The sequence below is a fragment of the Erythrolamprus reginae genome, chromosome 1, assembly GCF_031021105.1.
Source record: "Erythrolamprus reginae isolate rEryReg1 chromosome 1, rEryReg1.hap1, whole genome shotgun sequence".
Classification (NCBI taxonomy): domain Eukaryota; kingdom Metazoa; phylum Chordata; class Lepidosauria; order Squamata; family Dipsadidae; genus Erythrolamprus; species Erythrolamprus reginae.
The window spans coordinates 254,644,284-254,668,802 of NC_091950.1; positions in this window are offsets into that span (position 1 = coordinate 254,644,284).

The window sequence follows — 24,519 nt, forward strand, 5'->3', positions numbered from 1 at the left end:
GAGTCTAGGTGTTGTCCGTGGTGTTGAAGAGTTTTACATCATCGGCGAAAAGAACCCAGTTGCTTGTGATATGATCGCAAATGTCATTGATGTAGAGCAGTGATTTTCAACCTTTTTTGAGCTGTGGCACATTTTTTTACATTTAAAAAATCCTGGGGCACACCACCAACCAAAATGACACACAATGACACTCTAAGATACTCTCCTCTCTTTTTCCATCCCTGTCTCCTCCCCCACTATATGTGTGTGTGTGTGTGTTTACACTCTTGAACCATTTCCGAAAACAGGTGAGGGCGGGGGGGGGTTCTCTCTTATACTTTGGGTGCTTTTTATCATGTGCTTTAAATCAAGAGTCACCTCTCTCTCTTTTGTTTCTCTCTCTTTCCTCTCATTCTCTGCCTCAATCATTTTCTCATTTCTCTTTTTTCTCCCCTTTTTTCTCTTATTTTTCTCTCTCTCTCTCTCCCTTTCTCTCCTTTACACACTCTCTCTCTTGCTTTATTTCTCTCTCTCTCTTGCTTTCTCTCTCTATCTTTCTCTCTCTTTCTCTCTCTCCCCTCTCTCTTTTTCTCTCTCTCTCTCTTGCTCTATATTTCTCTGTCTCTCGCTCTCTCTTTCTCTCTCTATCTTGCTATCTCTCTCTGTCTCTCTCGTACACCACGCCGGCAACAGCAGCATCGGGCAGTAACCATAGGGCGGTGAAAGGGTGGTCAGCTGCGAGAGGGAGCTCCACGGTGGAGGCACCGACGGTGGTGGCTGGATGTGTTGCTGGACATCGTACATGCTGGCGCTGCACTGGGCATGGGTGTGGGGCTGGCAACTCTGTCCCAGCCCAGCCAGCGGGCCAGTGCCAGCCCCACAGCACCAGCATGTATGGCGTCCAGCAACACATCCAGCCGCCGGCATGGTGTACTGCCCAGTGCCACTGTTGCCGGCACCCTCCCGCTCCCACTGCCAGCACCCTCCCACCAGCCCCCAAAGCTCACCTGCCACCACTGTCAGGGAAACTCCAACCGGGCTAGGTGTTGCAGCTGCCAGAAAACTTGGAAGGCGCGAAGAAGGAAGCTCAGCTTCCTGTCTTGCAACTTTTTACTCTTCGTGCCCTCAGCAAAAAGTTGTGAGACTGGAACCTGAGCTTCCTTCTTCGCAGCACACCTGACCATGTCTCGCGGCACACTGGTTGAAAAACACTGATGTAGAGAATGAAGAATGTTGGTCCCAATACGTTTCCTTGGGGGACACCACTTTTAACAGGGACGGGGGTGGATATGGCACTTCCTATTTCGACAACGTGTTGTCTGTTTGACAGGAATGATGCAATAAGTGCAGAAAAACACACACATTTTGCTGCCTTTATCACCACTAGATAAATCCTAATATAGGCTCTTAACAGTGTTGGGTCAGATTCAGATTTACTGGACCTTCTTGTTCTGTGTACCTGATGTAAACTCAGGTAGAAGATAAGAAGTATCAAGAACTACACATCAGTATACCATCTATCCTTTTGAGAAGCTTTACAATTCAACAGTCTTGTCATCAAGGCATTTTACTTAACACCGTGCAGCTTGCTTACGAATATACCTAAGACGGCATCATGCTCACAGTAATATATATTTAATGCATTGCCTGTTTATTTGTTTGAACTCTCTGAGATGTTATAAAATTAGAATATAAGCAACATAGTACAAATTAAAGACCACAGAGGGAAAAGAACTTTCATCTTATTGGTCTTTTCTCAGTCAAGCAGTAAAAGGAAGAAAAAAAGGAAGCAAGAATAGCCCAGCACAGAAGCAAGCAAATTGCAGATGTCCACTTTTTTCCCTTTTCCAACAGAAATATCCTCAGAGTATAGTAAAAAAATAAATAAAAAATGTTGAGATGGAGGCCACAAGGGTGCAATGTGTGATACCCATTAAAAATGAGCTGAGCTTCAATCATATTTAGAAGTATTTCTCATTTAAACATAAAAATGATCTGAGTTGTAGACAACAGATGTTAGCAGTTCAGTGACGGAAACGGGTGATCTTATGAAATCTACTGCTGAGCCCAAAGCACACTAAATTTGACAGAGGACAGTCTTCTGTTTGAAGAGTTTATTTTTCTTTCCAATTTGATGAAGAAAAAAAAAACCCAGCAGGAAATAATATTTCAGGTTGCAAAATTTTGTTATCTGGCTCCCAAACTACACAATAAGACTGTGCAGTAGTTTTAATTTCTAGTAATGATGGAATTATGTTTATTGGTCTAGTAATTTTTATTTTAATTTGTGCTTTGTACTGAATTGTACTTTTTTTGAGCTGAAGTTTGAACTTAAATCAACTGAAACTTAAAAGAATTTGAAGAGCTGTCTGGTCCAATTCAGATTTAAAGACCATCAATCATTAATTTGAAATGCAGGGACCTTGAAGCCAGATTGCAGAATAAGCAGGTCACAATTCACTAGATTGCAGATTTATTCCACTTGGTGAGATGCAATGCACTTCTTTTCCTTTTAAAGGATTCCTTTTTTTGAATTTGTAACTACGTAGGTATATTTGCATTTATAAATGTAAAAAGATTTCCCGCGTTACAGCGCACAGTAAAGGTGGAAAGGCGGGAAAGAAAGGGGCCATTTGCAGGCCCGCTTTGCTTCCCACCGCTTTAACCCTTTCTCCTTCCGGCTAGGGTGGGTAAGCCCTTTACCATGGGTGGGCCTGATGATGTCCGTCTGTGGAGGGGAGGGCAGATCCCCCGGCCCCGCCAACCCAATGTCCGTCCACGGGGGTGGGTGGGGCAGATCTGCCGGACCGAGGGGGCGATGACCGGGGGCCGCCGAGCTTCTTGCCATCCATTGGGGGGGGGGGCTGATGCCGATTGTAGTCCGGCCGTGGTGGGGGGCTGCAGGGCAGGCACAAGCAGCTCCAGGAGAGAAAGAGGGAGGGAGAGAAAGGAAAGAGAGAGAAAGGGAGGGAGGGAGAGAAAGAGGGAATAAAGGAGGAAGAGAAAGAAAGAGATAGAAAGGATAGAGAAAAAGAGGGAGGGAGAGAAAGGAAAGATAGAGAAAGGGAGGGAGAGAAAGGAAAGAGAGAGGAAGGGACGGAGAGAAAGGAAAGAAAGAAAGGGATGGAGAGAAAGAGGGAATGAAGGAGGGAGAGAAAGAAAGAGTGAGAGATAGAAAGGATAGAGAGAAAGAGGGAGGGAGAGAAAGGAAAGAAAGGGAGAGAGCGAAAGGGAGGGCGAGAAAGAGTGAATGAAGGAGGGAGAGAAAGAAAGAGTGAGAGATATCAAGGATAGAGAGAAAGAGGGAGGGAGAGAGAGAAAGGAAAGAGAAAGGGAGGGAGAGAAAGGAAAGAGAGAGGAGAGAGGAAGGCGTGGGAGCGAATTATAGATGTCAGAACTCGTGCATGCATTATAGCGCACACCCACACTTTATTTATTTATTTATTTAGAGTTCTATGCCGCCCAGTCCCAAAGTGATTGCCACTCAGACACTATAATTTTCCACCCACACCGAAAAAAAGTTAGAGGGAACACTGGTTTGCACAATGATCTAGGTTGGGTTAGATATATTTTATAACCTGATTCTAACCTGATATATTTTAATGTTCCTGCCCAACGCTTAAAATATGGAAGAAGGGAAAAGTCACATTTCAAAAGTTGGTCTTCATGGAACTACATGAGGGTCCAATCTCTAAAGATTCAACCTTTAAAGATTCCAGGTTGCTTTTGTCCTGGATTAGTTTCCCTCCATCGCTTCTTGTGTCCTGCCCTCTGGTGCTTTGGACCTTCCTCTTCTTTGCTACAGCCCTTCCCTCTGAAGTATGCTCAGGGGATCACCTTGATTTTTTCTTATTGGTTGAATCAGGGATCACACAACCCACCTGACAATCTAAAGGGGTCCCCAAAATCCACTTTATGGGTTATTCGTTTTATTGCTCTGATGTTTTTCCTCTAGACTTTTTTCTAGTTTCAGAAAAGAATGCATGCATATGCGTAATGTACACACACACACACACACACACACAAGCCTAAGCTTCGGTTTGTGGAAGTTTACATAACATCCTGGAGGATAGTATACATTGCCATAAAAATCTGGCTCCTTCCCAAAAAAGAAAGACCCATGAGGGGAGCGGAGCTGCTTCCTAATAGGTTGCCAAAAGAAGCAGGAACATCTGAAGGGCCAGATCAAAGTGTTGAGCCTGGGCCATTTCAAAGATAATGCAGGGTGGAACCATCACTCCCCCACCACACAGAGTGAAGTTTTCCCTTCCTTTTCCTCTTTGTGTGCTAGAAACAGCTCAGCTTCCCCCACCTGCGGAGTGCCTAAGAGGAAACAGTCTATATTTCAGTCTATAGAAGAGCCAGACACCCTTTACCATAATAATGCTGTTTATTTATGTTTCTTAATTACGTACCCTTCCCTCACCTCCCCTGGCTCATTTCCTTTGTATTCTTCTTGCCAGTGAATGCCTGTGCATTTTAAGTGAGATGGGGGAGCAGGGGGTCAAAATGACAGGAACCAGGGCTGGATTCTAAAATGAGACATTCTTAGCTCAGTCTGGCTCTCCTACCTCTGAACTGGAAATCCTGTTTCCTTTTTTCAGGCATAGAGGGCAAACGTCTGCTTGTTCCTGGAGTAAAGGCACTCTGCCCATGCTTAAGAACAGTTTTCCCCCGAACGCCATCACTCTACTAAACAAATAATTCCCTCAACACTGTCAGACTTTCTACTAAATCTGCACTTCTATTCTACTAGTTTTTCTCATCATTCCTATCACCCATTTCCTCCCATGTTGACTGTATGACTGTAACTTGTTGCGTATATCCTAAAATTTTTATTAATATTGCTTTTTCATTGCTTATTTGACCCCTATGACAATCATTAAGTGTTGTACCACATGATTCTTGACAAATGTATATTTTATTTATGTACGTTGAGAGCATATGCACCAAGACAAATTCCTTGTGTGTCCAATCACACTTGGCCAATAAAAATTCTATTCTATTCTATTCTATTCTTAAAGAAAAGAAACTTGGGACCTATAAGATGGAAGGTGTTCTGATTTCTGGTAGAAATTTAGCAATTACAAACAACTCTTATTAAATGCATTATTTCATGAACAAAAAACCTCCATTTCTCTTCGGCAACATTGAAACTCCACCCTTCTTCCCCACTGACCCCCTGACATGCTAAATACATCACTACAATATTTAACCCATTCCTCTCCTTAATATCTTCTTCCAGACACCTGTTCTCTACGTTTTTGGGCCCTTCTGAATTTAGGGTTAACCCAGCAAGCGTCTGATTCTCCCTCGCTAGATCCTGAACTCATAGCCCCATCCTGTGGCTGGCCTCCCACCTGTTCTACTACCTGTAACCCCTCCCCTCCCCCACTAATTCATAAACACTATCCGAATCCGAGTCCTCAATATCTTCATCATCCTCCAACTGACAAGGAGTATGTACAACAGAAGGTGTATTTACTGTGTTACCACATTTTCCTGATCCTGTCCAGTTTACGTTGTGACCCAACAACACCTGGGAGAAGATCCCTCCCAAGAAGAGGCCAATGTGGTGAGGTGCCAGGCAGGTGGGGGTTCCTCGTCTCCAGCGCTACTGGTGCGCTCCCAGAGACTGGCGCATGCGCACACACATCTGGCGAGCAGGTGCGCATGCCTCAGGGATGGGCCACGCCCTGGAATACTGGGAACACTGTTCTGGCAGTGGAAATGGAGCGCATAGCTTAGCTCCCTTTCGCAGCACTCATCATGCATGCACAACCAGCATGCGCAACCAGCACAATTCCTGGTCTGTTCCCCGTGCCATGGCCCATCTCCTTGCTGTCCTGCAGGAGGTCACACAAGCACTGGATTGACTTGGTAAGAGCTGGGGAGTGGAACAGGCTGCTCCCGGCAGAGCTGCTGCGAGGAGCAAAGTGGAGGTGGCAGGCCGCTTGAGCCACCACAAGCAGCATGCGGAGAGTGGGAGAGTGGACATGCATGCTTCCCTGCATGCATGGAAGCAAAAAACTGCCGGAAATCTGTTGCATGCGCAGAAGCCAAATCCTGCACTGGCTGTGCGCACACTGGGTGCGCTCACGCTCTTGCACTCCCGGCCCGTTCCAGTAGTGCTGGGAACAGTGCCCCATCACTGGTGTACCTCCACGTGATTTTTGGCTTTCTGCACATGTGCAGAAGGCAAATCTCACACGAGGACGCTTTCACGCATGAGATTTTTGCCGATTTTAAGCTATTTCTTTGCTTCTGCATATGCGTGGAAGCAAAACATGTCAAAAATCAGTGAAATATCATGCAAGATTTGGTTTCCTGCACATGTGAAGAAGCCAAAACCTCCATGGCACACATGCCGGTCACGCACAGCTGCATACAAATCTTCATTTTTACTACCACTCTATAGTGTGGCCCATACCAGCTGCAACCCATTACCGTTGCCAGCGGCCTGTGCCACTAGCACCTGAGTTGTACAGTGAGGAGGCTGGTGAGGACTCGGTGCCAGAGACAGAGGTTCAGCCAGGGCCTTCAGAACCTCCAGCACCTCACATCAGTGATAAGGAAGTAGGGGAGGTGGCCTCCTTGGGAGTAAGACTTGGGATGATTGGCCTTTCCCCTAGCCTACTTATTTTGTTTGTTTGTTTGTTTGTTTGTTTGTTTGTTTGTTTGTTTGTTTGTTTGTTTGTTTGATTGATTGTTTGTTTGTTTGTTTGTTTGTTCGTTCGTTTGTTTATTTATTTATTTATTTATTAGATTTGTATGCCACCCAACAGCAAACATTCTGCAGGAAACAACATTTGTTCGTTCATGTGCCTCTGTGTTCTGAAAACATCTGCTCAGCTTATCTGTTTTGGCATTCTTTTTGTGAGCTGTTTCCAGGCATTTTGCCAACTCTTGTAAACTTCTTGAGATATCCAGGACTAATGGATTATTCTTAATTTATGACTTTATGGACTTATGCTACCCATTTAATTAAAAGCTGGTTTTTCAAGACAAGACTGCTTTAACTTGTGTTTGTGTGTGTCAACTATTAAGCAAGATTATTATTAGTCTTTAATTGAGTAAACATAGGTTTGAACAAACTGTGTGTGTGCGTTACATTATTTCTGGTCAATAATAACAATAATCTTATAGAGAATTTTTCAGTGTTTTCTGGAAAGAATGCAGGGCTTGTGATGGTAAAAGTGAGCTGCAGCAGTGGTGGGTTGCTCTTGATTCAGTCTGGTTCTTAGAACCAGTAGCAGCGGTGACAGAAGGCTCAGCCCACAAACCCAGAATGGTTCTGCGCATGTGCAGAAGGGTCGCGAGCAGTGAAGGGCTGCAAAAAATTTTACTATCACACTGTGGGCATGACTTATTTTGTGGATGTTGTTTGCTGGCCATGTGACCAGGTGGGAGTGGCTTGATGATCATGTGACCAGGGCGTGGCTTAAAGGTCATGTGACTGGCTTAAAGGTGGCCAACTTGACATCACTCATGTCAAGGGTTAGGGTTAGGGTATCTGGCCTCTCCTCGCCTCAAAGAGATATAATTTCCCTATCTATTTACTATTACTGAACACCCAAAATATACTATTTAATTCTATGTATATATGCCATATGTCTACATACATATTACACACAGGCACACAAAAATATACATTATCTATTATATAAACTGTATGTGTATGTACACACACACCACACACTCACATCTCTTCTAAAATTATATACATTCGATTCAACCTCATTTACTGCAATAGGAAAAACATACCCAGAGCCCAGAAGGGGAAAAAAGAAAAAAAAATCATTTTTTTTCTACCGGTTCTGCATACCTGATTCTACCCATAGGGGCCCATCACTGGTCACGAGCACATGTGAATGTGCATGCAAACCAGTGGCAATCTAATTTAGAACCCACCTCTGCCTGCCAGATCTCCTGGGATTTCTCTAGATTTAGAGCAGAATCTGGAGAGATTTCCAATTTGGCACTCCTTGAATGTGCCAGAGGCTCTCATGGCTGTTGAAGGCGGTGAGGATTTTTGTATGCAATTTAGAAAAAAATACCCTTCTGTTTAAATAATTGTCCAAAATTTAAGTTAAATTTAATGCTAAGAGATGGTTCAGACAGTGAAATCCTGGTCCAATCAATTGTACTTAATCATTAGATTTGTTAAAATGCTTCCAACCAGCTTGAATGAAGTGTCAATTTCTGATTTATTTTAAATGGTTTGAGGGAGCTGTTAACAATTTAAGAAATCTAGATATATAACCAAGCTACCTACTAAAGAAAGCATATTCCATGTTTCTCTTATCCCCACACCCTATACTTTAGCAAGCCAAGATAGTTACTTCTTGGCTGGACCTTTGTGTTATGCAAAGCTTCACATCCAAGATGGTTCATGGCCAGCAAAGTTGGCTGGATTTCTGCAATTTGCATCCAAAATTCTGACTATTTCTCCCCTATTCTTTCATTCACAGTATATAGCTTTTAAATAATTCTATTCCATTTTGCCACTGGGGAGAAAACAGGTGGTATTACAGCTTTTGGGCTCTGGTGCAGAATCCTTTGAGTGGCGCATGTTGGATCTTAGTTGGCTCTTATTAATATTATAGTTATTCTCTTTCTTGAGAAACATGGCAAAGATGTAGTTCTGAAAAGGGGGAACTGACATTTATATCAGAAAAATCTCAGTCCTTTTACAAAGGCCCCTTGGGGAAGATACGACAGTTATATAAAAATGGTGTACATTTTGTGCGCAAGGTGTTAGTCACTGTAAAAGCCCATAGGGACACACTGTGATATTTTTATTAATTTGTGAAGCAGGGTGAAATGAAATCATCCATATAAGAAATTTATTTATTTGTTTGTCTGTCTGTCTGTCTGTCTGTCTGTCTGTCTGTCTGTCTGTCTGTCTGTCTGTCTGTCTGTCTGTCTATCTATCTATCTATCTATCTATCTATCTATCTATCTATCTATCTATTGGGCTTATATGGCGCCCCTCTCCGTGGACTCTATGTGTGTCCCTATGGGCTTTTACAGTGGAAATGATCTGGAACACTTCCATACTGCATCTTAAGCTACTGGTGTTCTATGCTGCTTCCATGCTTCCAATCCAGACTGAAATGATTCCAGTCTGAGGATGGGCTGAGGCTCACTCTGGATGTGACTGAGTGTATTACTGATTCTTGTGCTTCTCATCTGTGTAAGGAAAGTTAAAAGTCATTGGTGGGCTCCTATGAGAACCAGTCTATCAGCGCCTGCCTTTCGTTTTTGGGATTGTTTGTATCTCTCCAGTCCCTGTGTCTTTCCTTTCCTAAATGTTTGCACAAGTGAATGCCTTCCTATACATCCCTCCTCACATTGTCTCTCTTGATATTGACAAAAATTCTTCTTCTTTCTCTCGCTGTCTTTCTTTTCTTCCCTTGTGGCAGCCTTATAGCTGTGAGGCTACAATAATCAAAGCCACACAGAACAGGTTGTTCTCTTGCTATACTCCCTTTTATAGGTCCATGGAAAGTTTGTACTATGGAATAATTTATCATTTTGTTTCATAGAAATTTAGCAACTGTTGCCACATTGTAATTTAAAGTCATTGTTGCTTTTTCTTTAAGATAAATGAAGGGAAAGGAAAAGAAAGGAAAGAAAGGGAAAGGAAAGGCAGGGGAGGGGAGGGGAAGAGAAGGGAAGGGAGCTTTCCAGAGCTATGCACAGGGGTGGGAAAGCAAGGGGAACAAGCACCACCCAGACAGGCAGAAACCAAAAATGTCCCCCCTTAGGAGATGTAAAAGTTGAATGGAGCATGATCTTCTGGGATTGAGTAGAGTTCATAGTTTTAAGGGATTGATCAATGGCAATTTAAAAAAAAAAATCTAACAACTGATAATAATAATAATAATAATAATAATAAAAAACAGTCACTGGAAGGGTTTATTAGTTTACTTGTTTATTTCATGGCTTGGTAGAGTCACCTAACTCAAACAATGAGACTCCCACTTGGGTACAACAACAAAAAAAGCAACAAACCAAGAAAACTATTCAACCTTAGAAAAAATGACCAAGCTGATATATAAAATGTAAACAAAGAACTGGAATAATTAAGCAATCAAAAGGAGATGATACTCAACTTGGCCATATCCATGAAAAACGCCAGGTTTTAGATGCCATCAACAATGAAATTGATATTAGGATGGATCCAAGACTGGAAGCATATGTTCTGAAGGGCTTAAGATGGTTTGGTTCAGAAACTCTCAAGTCAACCAGAAAGGAAATATGACTAGATGAGGTACTTTAGTATAAAGCTGAATTAACAGAATCTAGCAAGTCTGAACATCTTACCACCAGTCTGATGGGGCAGGTCCTTCCTAGGTTTCTTACCCTGACTTACCCTGACTTTTACTTCTCTTGTCTAATTGTTTCCTAGACAGCTTCTCTTTCCGTTGTCCCTCAAGGTCATCCACATATTCCATTACCCAAACCAGCCATTTTGGAGGCTTCTGGGGGAAGAAATATTACACTGAAGACAGAACCACCATAAGTGAAGTTGATGACTATGATGAGGAGCCAGCTAGAAGGCTGGCTCTATGGAAACTCTCAGGATGAGGAAAAAATGGGAAAGGACCCATATGCATTCCAAACAATTGCTTCTCATGGGGAAATCACAGGACAACAATTTCCAGTGGATAGTGAACACTAAGAGACAAGAGGACAGTCATCTTGGTCACAACTGCCATGGGTGCCTTTTAAAGAACACGAAATTTGCAAACTTCCTATTCTTATCATGTTCAGAAATTGCTTGTTAAACACTTTTAAGTTACTAGGAAACTTTAGACTGACAAGTCTTAAAATGGAAAGTGAGTTTTCCTTCAATTTTTAACAAAAGAAAATTTTAATTATAAGTTTAATTTTTTAAAATAGAAATAAACAGCAAAAAGCTAAATAAGAGTTTCATGCTACAAAGTTATAATGCAGGTTAAAGATCCAGATAGAATAGAATAAGATTTTGGAACTGGTTATAAAGAATTCTTCCTGTAGGAAATAGATTTGTATACACCTTTATTTTGGACAATAGTATGAAAGCTGACTGGGACAGTCATTCTTTCTCATCACAACCCATTTCAGTGTTGTTACTGTGGGGAAAATAGGGAGAGAAAGGATTATTAAGTATATTATCTGCCTTGATTTATGTATAAAAATAATACAGGTAAGGAATAAATAAATTAAATAAATGAATGAATGAATGAAATAAAGGAAGGAAGGAGGAAGGAAGGAAAGGGAGGGGGGAATAATAGCATGCATTTGCCTATGGGCTGGAATTGGGAGGATGATAAGGTAATTTGTCCTTACATTCAGGAAGAGGTCAGTGGACTTTACTAGCAATGCATCAGCAAAGATTGTGGATCTGTTCCTGGACTCTACAGCTGGGTTAGACCCATCGATGGTTGCTGACACTACTTTCTGAATTTATAAAAATTGATCCATTTCAGTTTGTGGGCTCTGGCTAGTCACAATTTCGCTCAACCTTTGCTGCAAGAAGAAAGCCAGTGAATCCTGGAGGTCATGGAATTCAATTTTAAGAAAAGGAAGAAACTGAAGTTACTAAAAGAGGCAATAATAAAGTGGTTGCTGTCAGACTCAGAACATTTTAATAAAGATAAACCAAAACCCTCTGCTTCTTCTTGAAAAAAGTGGATATGACACCCACAAAACCTTGGTCACCCTGTGTGAAGCTAGACCTCAGTTCATCGTTTATTCTCTTAAAAGATAACTTTTACCTCTTTCTTAGCTACTTTCCTTCCAGAGAAGTAAGGAGATAAATGATGAATGGTAGCATCTTATGGCATCGGAGTCTTCGGAGAGGGGCGGCATACAAATCCAAATAATAAATAAATAAATAAATTACTTCTTGAAGTCAGTAAGGGCTGAGTAATGAATCCTGTTTGGATGATCAAGCTGTTTGTTTACTGACTGAGAGGGGGAAAAGCAGTTGACATTTATACATTTTCTTTCATATAACTGACAATGATTACTGTAACATCGCTGATTTAATTTCAGGAGGATGTTGACTTAGTCATTTCGGATACCAAGGGGAGAATAATATAGTATTAAAAGCTATGAATAATTGAAATGACTTCATCTGTGGAGAGAGGATTTGATCCAAGCAGTCTTTCTATTTGATTCTTAGTGGACCATATTTATGCACTTAATCAAAATTTCCCATGATTTTATAGCATAATAAATTTTAACTTCACCATTCATTTAATCACGAGCATTTCAGTCATGGCTATCAAGGATATGGGCAACAGGCCTAGCAGAATGTAAGAGTAAGAGCAATATTTTACCTCATTATCAAGTACGAACATCATTCTCTGATTAGGATCCACGAATGGCTAAATATGGCTGTCTTCTCATCAAAAAGAGAGGCATGATTAGGATGCTGACACTGCTGAATTTTTGGAGTGGGGTTGGGGGACAGAGAAACCAATGAAACAGGGTGATTTAGCATAGTTCCCTTCAGTTCTGATGGTATTGTAGCTCCCCAAATGCCGAGCCTGGACATCAGGCTGGAAAGAGTGCTGTGGAAAAACCTGACACAGTAGTCTAATATAGGCTTAGGCATAGAGAACTAGAACAGAAGGCAGCAGGCCAGAAACTGAGAGTCAATGTGAGTTCTAATACTGGCTTAGACGCAGACCCAATTGGGGCCAGTCATTCTCTCTCAGTTTTAGGAAGAAGACAATAACAAATCCCTTCTGAACACTCCACGGCTTGTTTAGAGAGTCAGCAGGAATTAAGACTGGCTCGAAGTCTCTGCCCCGAAAGAAAGGGATAGAAACATAGAAACATAGAAGATTGATGGCAGAAAAAGACCTCACAGTCCATCTAGTCTATACTATTTCTTGTATTTTATCTTAGGAACTGGGGATGGATAGTCTAGTGAAGAGGAGGTCCAAGGGGGGTATGATAACAGTCTTCAAAAACTTGAGGGGCTGCCACTATTTTCCAAAGCACTAGAGGGCCAGACAAGGCGCAACAGATGGAAACTGACCAAGGAGAGATTCAACCTAGAAATGAGGAAAAACTTTCTGACAGTGAGAACAATCAACTGGTGGTATGGCCTGCCTGCAGAAGTTGTGAACACCCCAACACTTGAGACCTTCAGGAAGAGACTGGACTGCCATGTGTCAGGCATGGTATAGGGGCTCCTGCATCAGCAGGAGGTTGGACTAGAAGACCCACAGGGTCCCTTCCAACACAAACTATAAATAATATAAATTTTAAAAAATGGGCATCCATGTTGGAGAATTCTTTAAAAATTCAAAATGGCAGCCACATGAGTCCAAATCCCACACTTTTTAATTTTACCCTCACTCTATGGACGGTCCCAATGTGAAAGAGTGTGTCCTGCCTGACAACTGGGTAAGTCCATTCCATGTTATTGGCACACCTTGCTGCCATTGAAAATAATGAGACTATGAACTAGATTAGCACTCTTGTTACTTACACGCTGACACTGGGAGTGCATGGAGTATTTTAAAGGCATCTGAACTCTTCCGTTCAAGAGTCTGAACTCGGTCTCTTTGTAACTGGATGTACAAAGCTGTGGCTTAGTATTGTCCTTAACGAGCGATGCTTCGGTGAAATCTTTTATCAGATTCTTCAGCCTAACCTTTTCACAGTTGAGATTCTTGACAGAAAGCAATCCCTTTGGGCAGAACTGTATGAAACATAATGAGCTACACTTAAAATAAAATCCTCACCCTCTCCCCGTTCGCTGGGAGACCTCTATGCCATGGGTTCCTGCTCCTCTACAGAGGCCAACCTGCAAGTCTTCTGACATCTGCTAGCACTCAACAGAAGGATCAAACTAGTATTAGCAAACAGGAGACTAGTGTCTGCAGAGCAGTTTTATGAATGCTGTTCTGCTAATAGTGCTAACAGAGGCACTTCTTGAAAAGGGCACTCTTTTAGCATGACCTGAAGGTCATCGCATTCCAGATAAATGCCATCCTTTCTAGTAATTTTTTCACCAGCAGATGGTTGAGTCATGAGTTCTTATTCTTCCCATGTTGACTCTGTGGCAGAAAGTTCCCTCTCCGCCCCCAACACTATCCTGGGAAAACTGAGTTTTGAAGAATGGCACATACATTTAATCTTGTAAAAAAATAAGTAAATAATCCCAAAATGTTAGTGGTTCAGTGGCAATGCTGCATTTGTCTTGGGGGAGAAGGACAGAAGGGGGGAGGGAAGAGATTTTCAGAGCTCCTGAAATATGCATCTCTATACTTCACCTTACTTTTATTGTCTAACCTTTAGTTGTGCCATCACTTCAAAGCTTCTTCTTAAAAATCAATGTAGGCTGCACATCTCCACCGATCGATTGCGTAGCAAGTTGTAGGAAGCTCATGCAACCCATATTTATTTTGTCACAATGGCATCATTTATTTCATTTGGCGTCTTTCAATCATTTTCTTATTCCTTTGTGCCTATAATAATTAATAATAATAATAATAATAATAATAATAATAATAATAATAATAATAATAGAACAGTGAAATATTCTTCAATAACATTTCTTTGACTTCTCAATTTTAGGTCATCACAAGCTTTCTCAACTTTTGAAGACCTTAGATACATAGCAATATATGTATTATAGGGTGAATTTTCAATAGATTTCTTTCTTTCTTTCTTTCTTTCTTTCTTTCCTTCTTTCTTTCTTTGATTTCTATGCCACCCCTCTCTGTAGACTCGGGGTGGCTTACAATATATAAAACAGTAAGTTACAATACAATTAATCTAATTAAGTTAAAATTACACAGCTATCTAAAATCCCTAGTTATATTAAAATCAATCACACCCATTCGTACAGCAATCATACAATCATTTGTTGTCCAGGGGCTAAGGTCTAATCAGCCCAAGCCTGATGACATAAATGAGTCTTACGACTCAGGCGAGGAGGATGGGGGCAGTATGAATCTCCCAGGGGGAGCTGATTCGAGAAGGCCGGACCCCCCACAGAGAAGGCTCTTCCCCTAGGTCCCACCAAATGACATTGTCTAGTTGATGGAGCCTGGAGAAGGCCGACTCTGTGGGACCTAACCGGTTGCTGGGATTCATATGGCAGGAGGCGGTCCCACAAGTAATCTGGTCCGATGCCATGTAGGGCTTTGTAGATCATAACCATAAATATGTTTAGACCATGAATTTTGCTGATTTTTTTTTTGTTCTGGTGGTCTTAAAAGGAGAAGGGTTGTATTTATTTGGCTCATCTGGAAAGAGGATATAACACTTAGATTGCAGTGAGTATTTTGCTTTCATACTGTAACCTACAGTATTTCCTTCTTTTCAAAGAAATGCTTGATCCACAGTTTCTCATTCTAGAGTGAGAGCAGCAATTGAGAGATGTAATTTTAGAAAAAGTTGACTGAATTGATCAAGAGAACTTCATGTCTTGCTGCGGAACCGAGCTATTTGGTACTTAGTTTGTCAAGCTAGCACACAACATGCAGTCAAATTATGGCAAAATCAAACCACTAAGATATTTTGGTGCTTAGCTCCCTTATAAACTACTTATGACAAGCCTGCTATGGACAGGCCTAGGGCAGAAAATAAAATTTGATGAAATGATATTGGAGATTTATTAAATGTAATCCGTCTCTCCAAATCTGTAATGATCGTATTTCTATTGACTGAAATGGAAATGCAGTCCCTATCAATATGTTTAGACCATGGTTTTGTGTCGTCTATAGTATTCAGATAGAAAGCTGAATCCAGATTTCTACTGGACTGAAATATGAATTTTCTGAATTAGATCTCTTATGTTATAATTCATTTGTTTATTTATTTACAAATACATACTTTTATATATTAGCATCCGCAGCTCCACTATAATGGAATTTTGTTCATGTCATTCTTTAATCCAGAAAAATCATAAACAGTATCATATTTGAAATAATTATACAATCCAAACTGAAATTTGATGAAGTGGTGATTCCTGAGATGATTTATTTATAGAAATAAAGACTTTTTAGATTATGTTTCTTTAAAATCTGTTTTGCTTGCTTTTTTTTAGCGTGCCTATACATTTAATGCTTTTGATAAAATATGCCAACGTTTTAGTGATAGTAGGATTTGTGATAGGGAATGCCTATGCCAATTATCAGATTGACAAACAAGGTTGGCCTTTCTGCTTTACAGAAACGTGTGAAATATTAAAAAATGAACTTGCAGTATTTATTCTTTTCAGTTATCTGTCTCTCCTGAATCTGGAGCAGGAAAAAAAAAAGACATATGGTTTTTTAGGAGTTTTTCATTTATGCGTTGGTAGCTTAGTGCCAAATTGAAATAAGTGATGCCCAGAGGATTTGGTGACTTAGCACACAGCCAATCAAATTGAAGGACCACTCTGTTCAGTCCAGCGAATGAGGTTTGACCTACCCGAAATATAACCTGCCTGCTGTGTTGTTGTTCTTCTTCTGCTGTTGTTTTAAATCTAAAAATAAGTATCACTTTGTATGCAGTAGTTTAGCTCACTGGATTGTAAGCGATGCTTGCTAGCTACTACCTGGAATTTAAGGCTTGTTCTATCCACGGTTTCCTTCTTCAATCCACCAGCTGGCAGAGACAGGTTTTTCCTAAGAAGATTTTTACTTGTAGCATCCAAAATTGCTAAAAGGGGATGTCATTGGGTAAAGTGAAGACAATTTGCAATAGTCTTACACTCATCTTACAAAGTGAGCTGAGAAAACATCCTGGATATAAATTGTTCCAACTACACCCCTTAGTACATCAGTATAGGGTGTTGCATGCCAAAACAACTAGACACAAAGATAGTTTCTCCCCCCCCCTGTGCCATCACTCTGCTGAACATCTAGTTCCCACTGTTTTAGTCCTAAAAACAGTTACACATGTACTAGGCTATATTGATATTATCCATCCCATCTTCTCATCTTCCCTACTACCTTCTTCTACTGGAATTTTAGGATTAATCACTTACTGTTTGTATCTGATGATTAATGATTGTGTTGTGATTTATGATCTATGACCTCGTTGTTTGCATGTACTCTGAGAGTGCACCAGAAACACATTCCTTGGGTATCCAATCACACTAGCCAGGGGTAGGCAAAGTTGGCTCTTCTATGACTTGTGGACTTCAACTTCCAGAATTCCTAAGCCAATCATGTTAGCTCAGGAATTCTTGGAGTTGAAGTCCACATGTCATAGAAGAGCCAACTTTGCCAACTTTGCACTAGGCCAAATAAAACTATTCTGTTCTGTTCCATTCTATGCTGTGCCATGTCGTGCCATGCCGTACAGTTCTGTACCATTCCATTCATTTCTGAGGTTCTGAAAAATCCATCTGAAGTATACAAGCTTTGCCTCAAAATTCAGTATTCATCCAAATCCACTGCACATCCCTCATTTAGACAGCTCTTTTTACTTATTCTCAGCCCGTCTAGGTCAGACCTGATAGGAACAAAGGGAGCCAAGACACACACTCAATTGGAGCAAAACTCAGGTTTAATCCCCACAAACAGGCCAGAGCCTCAGAATGTACTGAGTAGGAAACATGTCCCTTGTAAAGTCAGCGCTGGGTGCATCTGCCTCCCAGCACCCTTTTAAGTCTCTGGATCCCAACCCATGTCCATCCACTTACCCACGCCCACTAGTAACCACCATTCAGCGGCCAGTAGCATTATGACTGTCCATGTCTTTGAGTGTCTTTGCAACATTTTGGTGAAATCACATTCTCCATCATCAGGCTGAAGTTATGGCCTTCGTGCTGCTATGGTATTATATTTATTATTATTTATTTATTTATTATTTGGATTTGTATACCATAATACCATATTCAAAGCAGCATGAAGACACTCAAAAGATTACACAGGGAACAACTCGAACGCAAAACAATCTACGTACATATATCCGTGAAAATATTTTATATATATATATATATATATATATATATATATATATATATATATATATATATATATATATATATATATTTGTTTTCGTAAATTTTCACGGGTATATGTATGTAGGTATGTGTGTGAATGATGAGGCAGCAGCCATCTCGATCACCGGAACATAGAAACTTTAATAAAATCACTTAGCTTTCGTTAGCGTGCTGCTAACTTCGTCAGAGTATTAAAATGCCATGGGAGACAATCACCTTTATAAAGCATTATTCAGTCTGCTCATTGCCCGCGTCATAGGGCCACACCCTTCCCTCCCCTCTGCGGCAAGCCTAATTGTGGGCTTGCTCATGCTGGCTAAAGGGGGATCTACCGCTTTTACTCGTGTCTGTTGCCTCTTTCCCTCCCCAAGGGAGGAGGTGGAGTTATGAGGCAATACTTCGGAGGTGTTTGGTATTACTTTTTCCCCCCCATTATCGTTGTTACTTTCTATAGTGGTACATGTCTGCTCTTGCCATTTTTTTTGCCCATGCCCTCGTCTTAGGTCTGCACTGTTCTAATCCCCCCTTGTCCCCTGTGTTGGAACTGCATTGTGCCCCTCCCCCTCTACCTCCATGTTGCTCCAGTATGTTCCCTTGCTTCCCGTTGGGGGTTGCTCTACCCTCATTTAGCTGGTTTCTATGCCCGGCCTGGGGAATTCTGTTAGGGGCTTTATCCAATCCTAATGACCTATCCCCTTTAAGTCGTTGCTGGTGCCTTAAAGCCTGGTATGCCGATGGCATATCAATATGTCTATTTAAAGAATTTTCATTAGAGAACCAGGCTTCTTTTAGGAGGCAACCTCCCTTGGTTTCATCTCGCGCCAGAATCTCAGTTCCCTGGAAATCGAAGCCATGATCCTGCTCCTCCATGTGTATCCAAATCTGGGAACGCTGTTCATGACGTCGGACCGCCAATTTGTGTTCGTGTATACGAGTTCTCAATCTTTTTGCCGTTTCCCCCACATAGTGGTGTGCACAATTATTGCAGTTTATACGGTAAATTACCGAGGAGGACTCCTCCTTCACTAAGGTTTCCTTCGGGCGCATTACTGATTTTCTCAAAGTTTGATCTGGCTTATGCGCTACTTTGACCCCGTGGGGAGCCAGTATGCGTGCGGCTGTTTCGGATACCCCTTGTATGTATGGGAGTACCCTCCACGCTGATGTTTCATTTGCGCTTTCAGTAGGTTGCCGGAGTCTGGGTGTGACGCACCGTTGGATAAAATCTCTCGAGTAGCCATGACGTATACAAGTTTGATAAAGATACGCTTGTTCTTTTTGTTTGGCTGCCCGGGTGCTACAGTGAGTTTTTATCCTGTTAAATAATGTCCGTATACAACTGACTTTATGTGCGTTGGGGTGATTGCTTTCGTTGTGTAATATGCGGTCCGTGTTGGTGGTCTTCTGGTATACCTCCGTGTCGATGCTTCCATCTGGGTTCCGGTTAATCTGTACATCTAGAAAGGCCAGTTTACTGTTGGCCTCCTCCTCCACCGTAAACTGAATGTCCGGATATATGGAATTAAGAATTCCCATAAACCTGATTTTATCCCGTTGTTTAATAATGGTAAACGTGTCATCGACGTAGCGTGTCGAACAGCGCTGTCATGAACAGCGTTCCCAGATTTGGATACACATGGAGGAGCAGGATCATGGCTTCGATTTCCAGGGAACTGAGATTCTGGCGCGAGATGAAACCAAGGGAGGTCGCCTCCTAAAAGAAGCCTGGTTCTCTAATGAAAATTCTTTAAATAGACATATTGATATGCCATCGGCATACCAGGCTTTAAGGCACCAGCAACGACTTAAAGGGGATAGGTCATTAGGATTGGATAAAGCCCCTAACAGAATTCCCCAGGCCGGGCATAGAAACCAGCTAAATGAGGGTAGAGCAACCCCCAACGGGAAGCAAGGGAACATACTGGAGCAACATGGAGGTAGAGGGGGAGGGGCACAATGCAGTTCCAACACAGGGGACAAGGGGGGATTAGAACAGTGCAGACCTAAGACGAGGGCATGGGCAAAAAAATTGCAAGAGCAGACATGTACCACTATAGAAAGTAACAACGATAATGGGGGGGGGAAAGTAATACCAAACACCTCCGAAGTATTGCCTCATAACTCCACCTCCTCCCTTGGGGAGGGAAAGAGGCAACAGACACGAGTAAAAGCGGTAGATCCCCCTTTAGCCAGCATGAGCAAGCCCACAATTAGGCTTGCCGCAGAGGGGAGGGAAGGGTGTGGCCCTATGACGCGGGCAATGAGCAGACTGAATAATGCTTTATAAAGGTGATTGTCTCCCATGGCATTTTAATACTCTGACGAAGTTAGCAGCACGCTAACGAAAGCTAAGTGATTTTATTAAAGTTTCTATGTTCCGGTGATCGAGATGGCTGCTGCCTCATCATTCACACACACACACACACACACACACACACACACACACACACATATATATATATATATATATATATATATATATATATATATAATATTTTTTGCTGAATTTGAAAATTAAGGGAGACTAGGATAGATCTATTTCGGCCTTATTTTGGCCTCATCAGCTAGCCATACCCACTGGGACTTGAACCTGCAACCTTTGCCTTGTAAGGCAGAGAATTAGCCTCTAGGCTACAGTATCCAAACCCTTCAGCTCTGCACCAGGGAAGGGTTACATATTTTTGTGTGGAATAATTTAATAAATTTAATAAACACACAATAAAAACATTTGTTAATAACATATAATAATAATTAAAAAAAACACAGCAAGGATTATCTTCCAATTTAACAGATACAATTAAAAGTGACAGTTTGATCAATTGGGTAACCATCTTGCCTCCATGTCAGCCCTGTTCAGGTAGGTTTCTTGGCAGAGAATCAAGTTCTCCATTCCCCGGGAGGGGAAAACACGAATTATTTCTGGAACTTCTACTTGCAATTTCTGAAACTTCTACCCAGATCAGCCACAACAAAGAAGAAATCTAGTTTTCCATATTCTGGAAAGATCAAAATTAAATAATTGAAAGACAGGTTCCAGTTAAGGAAACTCCATCTAAACCAAGGAGCAGGGACCCCCCTCCCTTTGTTCAAAGCTGCATTTCAGGGGAATATTTTAGTGGGAAGGGAGGTGTTGAGTGCTAGGCCTGAGGCAACAGGCCATGATAATAGAAACTGTTTCTATTTATACAAGGCTGTTTTGATGCTGCTGGTCCAAGAATAGACATGGTGGGTTACCGAGGGCTGTTGACCCGGATACTTCTGAAAGACATTTCTGTTTGAACCTTCATTTAGAGAGGTCACTCAAATTAGTTGCCATTTCTGTGCGATAAGCAGTTGCTGTGGGCAAAGAGGGGGAATTGCAGCCAGTCGACTTTCACGTGGGAAAAAAAAGCAGAGGTTGTCGTACAGAGAAGCCTTTGGACGAGGCAAGCTGTTAGGGGCCCTCCTTCCCTCCGCCAAGCCAAGAGGGGAGGGGAAAAATTTAGGAAGCTAATTACTGTTTAATATTTCAAACAGGATGTTTGAATGGGATGTTTAATTATCTTGCCAGCTTCTATTCAAATAAACAAAGGGATTTAGGCCTTTGTAAAGGAGGGGAGCTGGGAGCTGTGGGTTTAAAAGGGATGCCAAGCATTCCTGGGCAGTAAAACCGCTCAGATCTCCTCTGTAATGTGGCATAATAACAGGCTTCTGTTGACACTGTGCTCGGGCAGAGGTGCCTGGCCAATTCCCCAAATCAAATGGGACCCTTTCAGCGGGTGACTGACAATATGTCCCCAATAGCAGAGGTCTTCAAGCTTGGCAAGTTTAAGACTTGCGGACTTCAACTTCAAGAATTCTCCAGCTATGCTGGCTGGAGAATTCTGGGAGTTGGAAGTCCACAAAGTCTTAAACCTACCAAGTTTGGGGACCCCCTGCCCAAGAGTTTTTAAATGGGAAAGCCTTGTTCAAAATCTGTGAGCATCATTTTTTTCTTTTCCTTTTTTTTTTTTCAAAAAGAAGCCACGATTTAAAGCCCCATTTATCACTTACTATTGGAAGTGTCCATTAAGCAAGGTTATTGATTCAGGCAAGACTGGTGGGAATAATAATAATGGTGCTATTGCTGAGCTTTCAAAAAAGAAACGGCAAGAGTATTCTTAGTGAAGATTGTGGTGGGTGGGTGTGTATGTGTGTATGTGCAAAGCAATTTTCTTATCTGGAATCAAGATAGAATTGATCTATAAATCCATTTTATCTGGGACAATGTGACACCTGGGCACAGTGTGCTCTTTTTGCTCTGCGTATGAAATTAAAATTAAAAACTTACCTATGGTTGCTTAGTTCGGGAGGCTTGTTGAAACAAGAACCGGACTGCGGCTTTCTTCCTTGAAGAGAGGAAATCGTTAGGCTGCCATAAAATTGTCACTTGTCCTGCCCATAAGCCCCTTGGAACTCAGTGGAGTTAGCTTCCAAATAGATGCGTATAGGATTGCACTATTAAAAGAGTATTTATGATACTCTGCCTTGGGCTTAACAAATAGCTTCAGCAAGGAGGTTGTTATGCGGGCAGACAAACATTTCTGTATGACCAGCCAAGATAATAGATCAGGACTCTGTGTGAAAGATGGACAGCTTCCAAATTTGAATACATAAATAAAATAAAGAGGCCACCAACCTTATTAACCAACTTTATCTGAATCTTATGATGCCGCTAAGTGATATTAATGGGAATGGGAAGATTATGATTAGAAAAGGGTTTGTGGATGTGCCAAAATCCAAACTCAGTTGAATATAGCTTCTGGACTTAATTCTCCTCTTAAATGAGATTTTTGGCTTAAGGTAAAAATATTTTTTTGCTGCTCAGATCTTTTAATCCATTGTAGTTTGCTTTATTCTTCCTAAACTGACTGGGTCTTTTATTGAGATGCTCAACATCTAACTAAATTGTTTTATTTTCTGATGTTTTAAATATTTTCTTTAAAAATAATATTTGGTACTAATTTTTATCTATTATGGTGCCACAAAATCATTTTTAAAAAGAAACAATTCCATCAATAGATAATCCTGAATGGTTAATGTGCAAAATGCCTGGCCATATTCACTGCCCGTCTTGGACAGTGTATTACACATGTGACTAGTCCATGAAGAGGATCTCAGTTTTGAGTACACAAAACCAGCATACTTTTGAAAATACATGACAGAGGAAGGAATGCTTCAGGAAGCAGTGTTGTCAGATTTAATATTTTAACATGGAACAAAATGCTTCATTTCAGTATTTTCAATTTTAAAATGATACTTCCAGGATAGCTTCCTTTGCTTTCCTGTGGTGAGTTGTTTATATTTGTTGTATTTTAAAGAGCAGTTCACTGTCACATTCTTGTACTTAGAGTTGTTCCAGGAGCATTTTCTTTGCATAAGCATTGTTGCGGTCTTGGTTAACATACAACAATCACAGCTTTGCCCTATTCTCTCCATCTTCCATTTATCAAACTATTTGTGCAACTACAGGTGGCCTTCAACTTACGACCATAACTTAGCCCAAAAATTATTTTGCTAAGCGAGAAAATTATTAGGTAAAATTTGCTCTATTTTACCACCGTTTTGGCCACAGTTGGTAAGTGAATAAATGCAACTGTTAAGTCAGTAACATGGTTGTTAAGTGAATCTGGCCATCTCCTCATTGATTTTGCTTGTCAGAAGTTCGCAAAAGGTAATCACATGACCCTGGAACACTGCAACCATCATTAAAATGAATCCGTTGCCAAGCATTTGAATTTTGAGTGTGTGATTATAGGGATGTTATAACAGTCATAAGTGTGAAAAATGGCCATAAGTCACTTTCTTCAGTGCAGTTCTAACTTCAATCACTAAATGAACTGTTATAAGCTGAGGGCTACCTGTATTGATTTATTTTCAGTTCTAGAAAGAGAGGTGTAAAGGTCCTCTTTGGCACTAAGTAGATAGCTTTGTTCATCTTCAATTGACAAGATCATAAAAATATATTCCTCACGAGTCCAGTCTTTAATAGATAAAAATCTTACTGTCTTGCGTGCTACATTGAGGAGGTCTGAATTTTCATTCAGAGAAGATGTATGTTCTGCTTTGCTAAGACCGGTTAATTCAAAAAGTTTGTACAGTGCAAGGCTGCCCTTTTAATCCAAATGGTGCATGTGGCACTGGTCATCATCTATGACTAAATCATCACAACATTTCCATAGACAGCATGAAATGAACTAGCACAGAACTACCCATTTCCGTTTTCCTGTTTCTGAGCAAAAAATTCCCTTTCCTCCATTTCCACATCAACTTGTAAATTTAAGAGGGGGAAAACAAATACAAAAATTCATAAGTGTATGAAGCATTTGGTTTGCACATAATGCATCTCTATTTTATTCATTTGTTTTGTCAAGTATGTATTGGTGGCATACAAAGATATAACAATATTAATATACATGATACTAGTAAAAGAGAAAAATTAGGAAGGCATGCTGGTGCACTTATTCACACCCTTTACTGACCTCTTGAATTGGGTAAGGTCAACAGTGGATAGTCTAAGGGCAAAGTTTTGGGGTTTAGGGGATGATACTACAGAGTCTGGTAGTGAATTC